Here is an 8,588-nt window from a genome sequence, read left to right as displayed (position 1 = left end):
ATCGTTAACAGAAATAATTAAAAGATGTACACAAGATGTTTGTGGGATCAGTTGTTTTGATGCAGAAAACTGAAATCTGGATTTTTACACTGGGCTCATTTGTAATAAATATGGAAGAACTACCCACAGTACTGCATCCAGACAGCTGCCCCTCAACACTGATCCATATTAGGCAACCTCCATCAAGTGAAAGAAGAAAAACCTTGTATATACATGGAATTGTTAGATTTGAAGCAAGCTCTTTTTTTTTTAGAACAATGTAGTAGCGGATTCAAAGCATGTTTGCAATTTCTCAGGACTTCTAAGTTCACTCTTCTAGGTCTTGCATGTTACACCTAGTCACTCTATTAAATGCACTTTTTTTTTTTAAAAAAAGTTCTTTATCAATGTACACAAATCCCATGATGGCAAACCTATGGCACAGGTGGCACGCGGAGCCGTACTTGCCAGCACAGTAGCCCTCAGCTTCATCGCGCATGCGCTTGCTGGTCAGCTGATTTTCGGCCTGCCGGGGGAGGCCCTCCCTCTGGAGCATGGGGAGGGCAAAAACTCTCTCCCCCCCCATGCAGGGTGTGTGCACATGCACGGGGGGAGGGTCGCACACACATGCGTGGGTGGGAGGGTCACGTGCATGCACAGGTGGGGCACGTGTGCGTGTGCAACAGCACAGACATGCATAGTTTTAGCACACCTTTAGAAAAAGGTTAGCCATCACTGCACTAAGCCATTAAGGGGAGTGAGTAGCATTCAAACATTTTCTTGGTCTGGTGACCTCTCTTTGTTGGGCAGGCTTAAGGAATGGATGTAGAACTTAACTGCTGAAGCCTCTAATCTTGATTCCTGAAAGAGAAGGACTTGTGGGATCCTTTAAATAATAAAGGCTCAAATCAAATTCTACAGAGCTTACGGAGTTGTCCAATCGTTGCAGTTGTCAGTCCAGCCCTCATTGTTAATTCTCCAGCAGCACTTGAGGCTTCTGTCCTGTTAGGAAAGCAGTTCGCAGAGTGAGGCAACTGATGCCTGCTCTGATGCTGTCATTGTTCTTACCAGAGACTTAGGCCTTCAGAACAGATTCCTCCCAACTCACCTGAGTATAAGATTGACAGAGCTCAGATGAATCAGCCTATCAAATCTTATCCAATAAAAAAATAAAAGCTATTTAATAGTAATGGTTTATTTCAATACCTTTTTAAATCATTCTTTTAAAAATCATCATCTATCTTTCTTTGCAGTCTTTCTGGTCCTCTTGATGTCTGCAACTCCTCCTCTAACCTCTTGCTATTCAGGCTTTATCCCAAAGCTACAGATTTTGTGGGCTGTTTTCCCTCTCTTTTTCTAAGAAATGTTGGGTGTACAGAATGTACTCTGGAGCCGGTCAAAACTTCCCTCTAGCTTCATTCGCTACAAATACTTTTGAATCCATGTGGAATTTCTCCCAACAAACTCATCTATTGAACTTGTTAGGTTTGTAATGGAGATACAGGTAGTCCTCATCTAGAGACCACACTTGGGATCAGCAACTTGGTTGTTAAGAGAAACTGTCACTAAATGAAACTAAGTGCTTAGGATCTTACTTCAGCTTTCCTTTGCCTTAAAGGTAAAGGTAAAGATTTCCCCTTGCACATATATGCTAGTCATTCCCGACTCTAGGGGGTGATACTCATCTCCGTTTCAAAGCCGAAGAGCCAGCACTGTCCGAAGACGTCTCTGTGGTCATGTAGCGGCATGAGTAAAGCTGAAGGTGCATGGAACGCTGTTACCTTCTTACCAAAGGTGGTTCCTATTTTTCTACTTGCAATTTTACATGCTTTCGAACTGCTAGGTTGGCAGAAGCTGGGACAAGTAACGGGAGCTCACTCCATTACACGACACTAAGGATTCAAACTGCCGACCTTTCTGATCGACAAGCTTAGCATTTTAGCCACTGAGCCACCACGTCCCTTCCTTTACCTTACAGACCTGCAAACGTAAATGTGAAGACTTGATTGCAAAGTTACTTTTTCATCACCGCCATAACTGCGAATGGTCACAGTTCGAGGGAGTTGCAAAATGACAATCATTTTAATGCGGTATTATTAAGCAGAATTTCCTTTCTCCAAATCTGTAAGATGGTCAGTCTATGTTTTAAAAAGAAATTAGGGGGAAGATATGAAATATGGTAAAACTGGCCTCTTAGCCTTAGTCTCCCCTGGGGACGGGAAATTAATGTTATTACAAGGGGTTATGAAACGTGGAAAACCACCTTGATTGACCAAAAGACTCTAGAATGTATGTGAAGGGTGCTCTTCTCTTGCCAAAATGCTTTCAGGGTTAGGATTTTAGTATTCTTTGAGTGCATCAACAAATATAGCCAAGTAGGCAATCTATTTATTTTTTAAAATGACCCTCCACTGGAGAAGGACATCCAGCTGTTTACTAATTGGAAGTGGCCTTTGCTGAATGCCAGTTGTCAGAGGACTGTGTCTTTATGCTGAATTTTAAAAAGGATCCTTCACTTGATGGATTTCCTTTGAAGATTCGCCACCCCCAACTCCTAGGTTTGCATAGCTGTTTATGTATATACAAATGGCTCTGTGTGTGTGTGTGTGTGCGTGCGTGTGTGTGTGTGTGTGTTTTCCAGCGTAACTCTGGAATGCTTCAAGCAATTTCAACCAAACTTGGTACACAGATCACTTACTCTGTGGAGAAAAAACTGGGGGTAAGACACCCCTAATACCCCTCGGGGTGTGTATTCTGTTAAGATACAGCCTGTTGTGCTGTACTGACATACTGGCTTCTAGTGTACAGCACAGTGGAGTTGCCATGATAACAGCTTCACAGTACTCCACAAGGGGGCTCCCTCTGGTAAGGGGGAAAATCCAATATTAGAAATTACATTTGGTCAGGACATTCTCCCCCCCTCCCTATAAATAAATATCTGGGCAACATCGGGTTATTAGTTAGTGGGGTTTTAAAAGAGATTGGACGCCATGAAAAGATTAGAAAATTGCTTCCTCTCCCCTGGAGCAGCCTACCCTGGAGAGCCAGGCTTCCTCCTCCATCTGATGTTTGAGCGCATTTAAATATGGCTCTTCTGAAAGGCTTTTGGGGAACAGGTAAGGCGATCCAGCCCCCAGATGGAGATGCTATTCATTACAAATGTATGCTTTCATGAATGCTACCCTGCATGGTAGTGCACTGTTTGTTTAGAGGTTTTGGAAATGGAGCGGCTTGTATACCAAAGTAAGCAAATAAGTGGGCCTTACTATAGTAGAAGCAGTTGGCAAATTTGTAGGGCATCTGGTGTTATTTAAGAGGGAAGTATTCCAGACAATTTAGAAATAAGGAAAACTGACTTTAGACATTGAGCCACACCACAGCCAGGCATTAAATCTGCTCCTCTTAAAAAGACATGTTTTGGGGCACACCATCAACCTCACCATCAGAGACACATTCCCTGCCTATCCTCCCATAAAAAACTACAGCCAGAATTTGCCCACACTTAAGATTTGGAAGTTCCACAGGCGCTTTTTCGAGAGGTAACTGGACTTTCTGGTTTTCCTTTGAAGACATTTAGCTTCAAAGCTAAAGAAGCTTCTTGGATGAGAAGCAAAACGTCTTCAAAGAAAAACCAGAAAGTCCAGTTGCCTCTTGAAAAAAGCACCTCTGGGACAACCATGACCTGGGATGACGGAGAATCTCCGTAGACATTAAGACGGTTCTGAGATGGAAGGAGATCTCTTCTCTGGCAGCCTCTGGGAGCTGATATTTCTTTAAGCCACTGGACTTTCACTGATCCAGTTGCAGGGAGCCAGGAAGGAACTTGTTTATTGGTTTCTACTATTTAAAAGCTGTGGTGGTGCAGTGGTTAGAGTGCAGTACTGCAGGCTATTTCTGCTGACTGCCAGCTGCCTGCAATTTGGCAGTTCAAATCTCACCAGGCTCAAGGTTGACTCAGCCTTCTCTCCTTCCAAGGTGGGTAAAATGAGGACCCAGATTATTGGGGGCAACCTGCTGACTCTGTAAACTGCTTAGCGAGGGCTGAAAAAGCACGGTGAAGCGGTATATAAGTCTAAGTGCTATTACGTGCTCCTCCTCCAAAAGACTCAGCAGCTTCTTCAGCCATCTGCCTGCTGTCACCATCATGATGTTAGCAGAAATACCCTTTTATTCAGCCAAAGAAAAATATTGCAATATTTTCAATTCCATAACAGTCTTTTTCTGGTAAAAGAAAAAGAAACAGTAGAAAAAAGAAGAAGGAAAAAAAAGGGGGGGGGAGAAAAAGGAGAAAAAAGAGAAAAAAATTAAGGGCTAAAGAAAAAAGAAGGGAATTACGATTGGTGGTACTCTTATTCTCTTCATTTGTGTAGAGTGCAAGGAAGATAAACCCTGACAGCAATATGCAAGAAGGGGTACAAACACAAAAGGGGCTGAAGCGTTTCTGAAGTCCAGAAAAATGATATAATGTTTGGAAGAGGCTCAGACAGATTCCTATTTAATTCACATGACTCTAAGGAGGAGGAGATGCCGCACAATTGGATTTGCAAGGTTCTGTTCTCAACAAAAGTAGTTTTAGCCTTCCTGGGATTTGATCTCCTGATCTGATCTAGCCAGTGGGGCTAAGATGTCTTTATCCACTGCATTCTTAAACAGGACATGAGAGAATCTCAAGAAAGAGAATTTAGATGTTCTGTGGTACTGTGAAGTAAAGCAAGGTTGCCAGAAGGCAAGTTCTCAAGCACTGAGGTTTTTAAATGACCATTTTTGTAAATACAAATACCATATCAACAGCAAAAATTTACACTAGTTGGATTTTACTCAGAATATTCCACAAGGTCAGTTACAGCTCAGATGGCTCCAGTCATCCAACGTGCTAATTTCCAGTGGCTTTAAAATCTTACTAGATGATGTGAAGTCAGCTTATTTGATCAGGTTGTGACTTCTTGTGGTGTCTTATGTTTCCCAAAACGGAAGACTTCCATACGCATGTTAAGTCTGTTGTGCAAGCCCATGCTGAGCTTTTACTCTATCCTGTGTGAGATGCACAACTCCCATGACTGTTAGAAAGCTGAGGTCTCCAGATATGTTCATCAAGTTGGGGGTACAAGCTAAATAACACTTTCTGCTCCCTATAAAGAGAATTGTCTTTGCAAAATATGAGAAAGTTGGCAGAAGGCTTCAAGAAAGTGAAGACTTTTCAAGGATCCATGATCCCAGGCTTTCACATGGGAGGGGGACATTTGACTGTCCCTGGAATCAGGGGTGGGTATATTCATCTGGGTATGGGAGAACTCGTAGCTAACGTTATGGCCAGTTTGGAGAATCTCCAAATCCCATCCCCGGCTGGCCCCATCCACCACACCACGCCCCTGCCACCTCACCACTCCCAGGAGTCTCCATGAGGACCGCTTTGGATGCGAGGTAAGTGGAGGCCCTGGGCGAAGGCTCTGGAAGGGGGAAAAACAGGCCTCCTAGGAGGGCTCTGGAGCCTGGGGTAGGAAGTTTTTGCCCTCCCAGAGGCTCAAGGAAAGCCTCCAGAGCCTGGGGAAAGCGAAAACGCGCCCCCCCCCCATGATCCAGGAGGTAGACGGCCACACCCACCCAGCAACCCAGCAGAGAACCCATTGCTGAAATTTTTGAAACCCACCCCTGCCTGGAATTCCTGCCCCAAGAATCTTGCTGACATTGGGATGGCCCTTGGCGGCACGTTATTCTGATTGGGCTGAGTTTTGAGGATTATGATGTAAGTTTCCTTGCCCTCAGGGGTTTGTCTGGAGCTCTAGATGAGAGAAGAAAAAACACAGTTCCTTGGGCCTACTAAATTCAGTTGACTCCTTCTTCAGCCTACCTCCCATCTTTCCATTGTGGAAAGTTATCACCCAGCCCTCTCCCAGAAAAATGAAATATCCTAGGAAATATTGAAATGGCAGAATATTACATTTCCCTGGATGTGAAAAGGAAGAAACATGTTTTAAAGAGAGAATAGCTCTCTGCCGCTTCCTGCCCCCACCCACTTTGTCAATGGGCCCTTAAGCCCAAGCTAGCCCAAGCTAGTCCCTTTACATAATAAAGAGTTCTTCCCTTCAGCTCCAGGGAGATGGGATTAAGGCATGATAATATTGGCCCTTTACCCAACTCACCACATGGCATCTGAGAACTCAACCAAACCTGGATTCAAAACGCAGCCTAGAAAGTTGCCTCTGCATGGGCCCATGGGAGTCTGACAACCAATCAGAATACAAGCTTACGATCAAAGGCCAAAGAGGGCATAAAACCAGGGACTTTCAGCATCTCACCCCTTCCTTCTCTTCTTCTCCACCAACATTGAAGCATGTGATCACCTTTTCTGTTCAGGACTCAAACCATGTGGTCCTGTCCACCATTAAAACCATCTTTCCAAACAGCCTCCATGTTTCCAGTGTCTTTTTCCCCACTTGGAGCCAAACCCAGAAGGACATTTCTTTCATCACCATGTTTTCTCCTCCTCTTTGTTGCGCATTCATAAAACAGCAGCAGATATTTTCTGTTAAAATTTAAAAACAAGCAGTAATAATGACCATCGGGGGGAAAAAAATCTAAAATCCATATTAAAGCAATATCTTTCCCAGACCAACTGAAAGTTGATAAAATAGTTGCGAGCGATTGAGTTTCCAATGTTTTTTTTTTAAGCAAAAAAAGTGTGTGGCAATAATCTCTGAATATATTAAAAAGGAACGTATGGCAGACTGCCAACACTATGAAATGGTGAACAACACAGCACTATCCTTCACTGGCAATGGAGAATGGAATGTTTTAGAATGGGAACACTGCCACCGATGCACGAAGACATGGGCAGGACATCCAAGAGAGAGATACAAGATCAAGAGCAGAAAAACAGAGTACTAACAAAAGAGAATATCCCTAGTTTGGGATTTAATTCTGGAGTCCTTGGTGCCCTCTGAACATTATTGTTTTTGTGCAGAGATTTCATTACTTGTCTAAATAACAACATCAGTGCTTCTGATGACGTTACCTAGCCAGGTAATGAAATATCTTCACAAAATCAACTAAGCTGAGAGAGCATCAAGAAGCTCCGCAGAAAAGCAGAGTTTTTAAACTGCAAGCAGCGCATGACCACTATGGAGCCCAACATTTCTGCTGTTAAGCAAGACAATTGTTGTTAAGTTGTTAACTGAGTTGTGCCCCACTTAACAACCTTAGTTCCGAGAACAGACCCCTGCCAAAATGACATTTTTTTTTGCCATAGTTGCTAAGAGAATCCTTGCAGTTGTTAAGTGAACCTGCTTTCCCCATTGACTTTGCTTGTTGGAAGCCAGCTGGAAAGGTTACAAACGCTGATGAAGTGACCCTGGGACAATGCAACAATCCAATTGTCAAACATCAAGATTTTGATCATGTGATCCTGGGAATTCTGCAATGATCTTAAGCGGGAAAACCGGTCATGGGTCACTTTTTTCAGGGTGCTTGTAGCTTTGAATAATCGCTAAACAAATCAAGGCAGGAAAGGGGGAGGGTTTGGGAACACAGTTTAGGAGTCAGGGGCTTGGCAGCACAGGGAAACAACAGCCAACAACTTAACCGCCAGGCATCAACACCCCAATCTGCATCTAAAAAACTACACACAACAGCCACCATATAAATACCACACACAGAACAGCCCAAAGCACACAGAGAAGTTCCCTGAGGATGGGCTCCAACATGAATCTGAAAGCTAGGAAGACAAAACCTCTGGTCCCGGTGACCGACCTGGTCACAGGATCCTGCAACTAAACAAATGGTTGTACGTTGAGGATTATCTGTATATCCCTTGTCCCCCCTTTTCTATGATGTTGGACTGCAAACTGATTGGAAGCCTGTTCTGACCCCCCCTCCGTACAGCGAGTCACACTGACACAAGATTACTGCTAGACAATTTATTCACAGTAAATTAACACACCGACAAGACTTTAGCAGCAACCCAGACTTCCACAGATAAGAAATACACACAAGAGCTTCTCCAGCTTTAGTATAATAGTTGAGTCCTGCAAAAAGCCTCCTCCCAAAGTCTCTTCTTATATACTCTCTTGGAAGGAGCCTAATCACAACCACCTAGCCTCTATATCTTCTATAGCTCCGTAGTTGCTGTCAGCACTTATCTGCCTGTCTTTGCCTGGCATCCGGGACCAACTCCCTTAGCTCCTTCCCACTGCTCCAGGGCCTAACATCAGAGACCAATTCCCTTTGGCTTTCACCACTGCTCCATGCCTCAGGCGCCTCCTGGTGACCAGCCAGCCTCTCTGGTCTCTGCTCGGAGTCTGAACCCTGTCCAGGGTTCTCCACATCTTCCAGAGCCGACTCATAGGGTCCCTTGCTATCGGAGTCTGTTTGCAGCTCCAACGGCTCCTGCTGGGCCACAACAGAAGCCCATATATAAACACAAGTTAAAATTCCTCATTTTTCATCCACACATCAAATGTGGAACTCATCAGGCCCAGTAGGCTTTCATGCTGAATACTGTGTTTTTCCCTTTGCAGCAGGGACGACTGGTTTCATCACATGCCTGGCTGTGGTTTAGGAGAACCTCAAACTCATGGCACTGCTGCTCCAGCAGGGTTTCCCAAGGACAGCTT

This window comes from Thamnophis sirtalis, unplaced genomic scaffold (genome assembly GCF_051295495.1).
Source record: "Thamnophis sirtalis isolate CommonGarterSnake01/CBP01778 unplaced genomic scaffold, rThaSir2_p1.2 scaffold_1, whole genome shotgun sequence".
Classification (NCBI taxonomy): domain Eukaryota; kingdom Metazoa; phylum Chordata; class Lepidosauria; order Squamata; family Natricidae; genus Thamnophis; species Thamnophis sirtalis.
Note: the sequence above shows the minus strand (reverse complement) of the source record.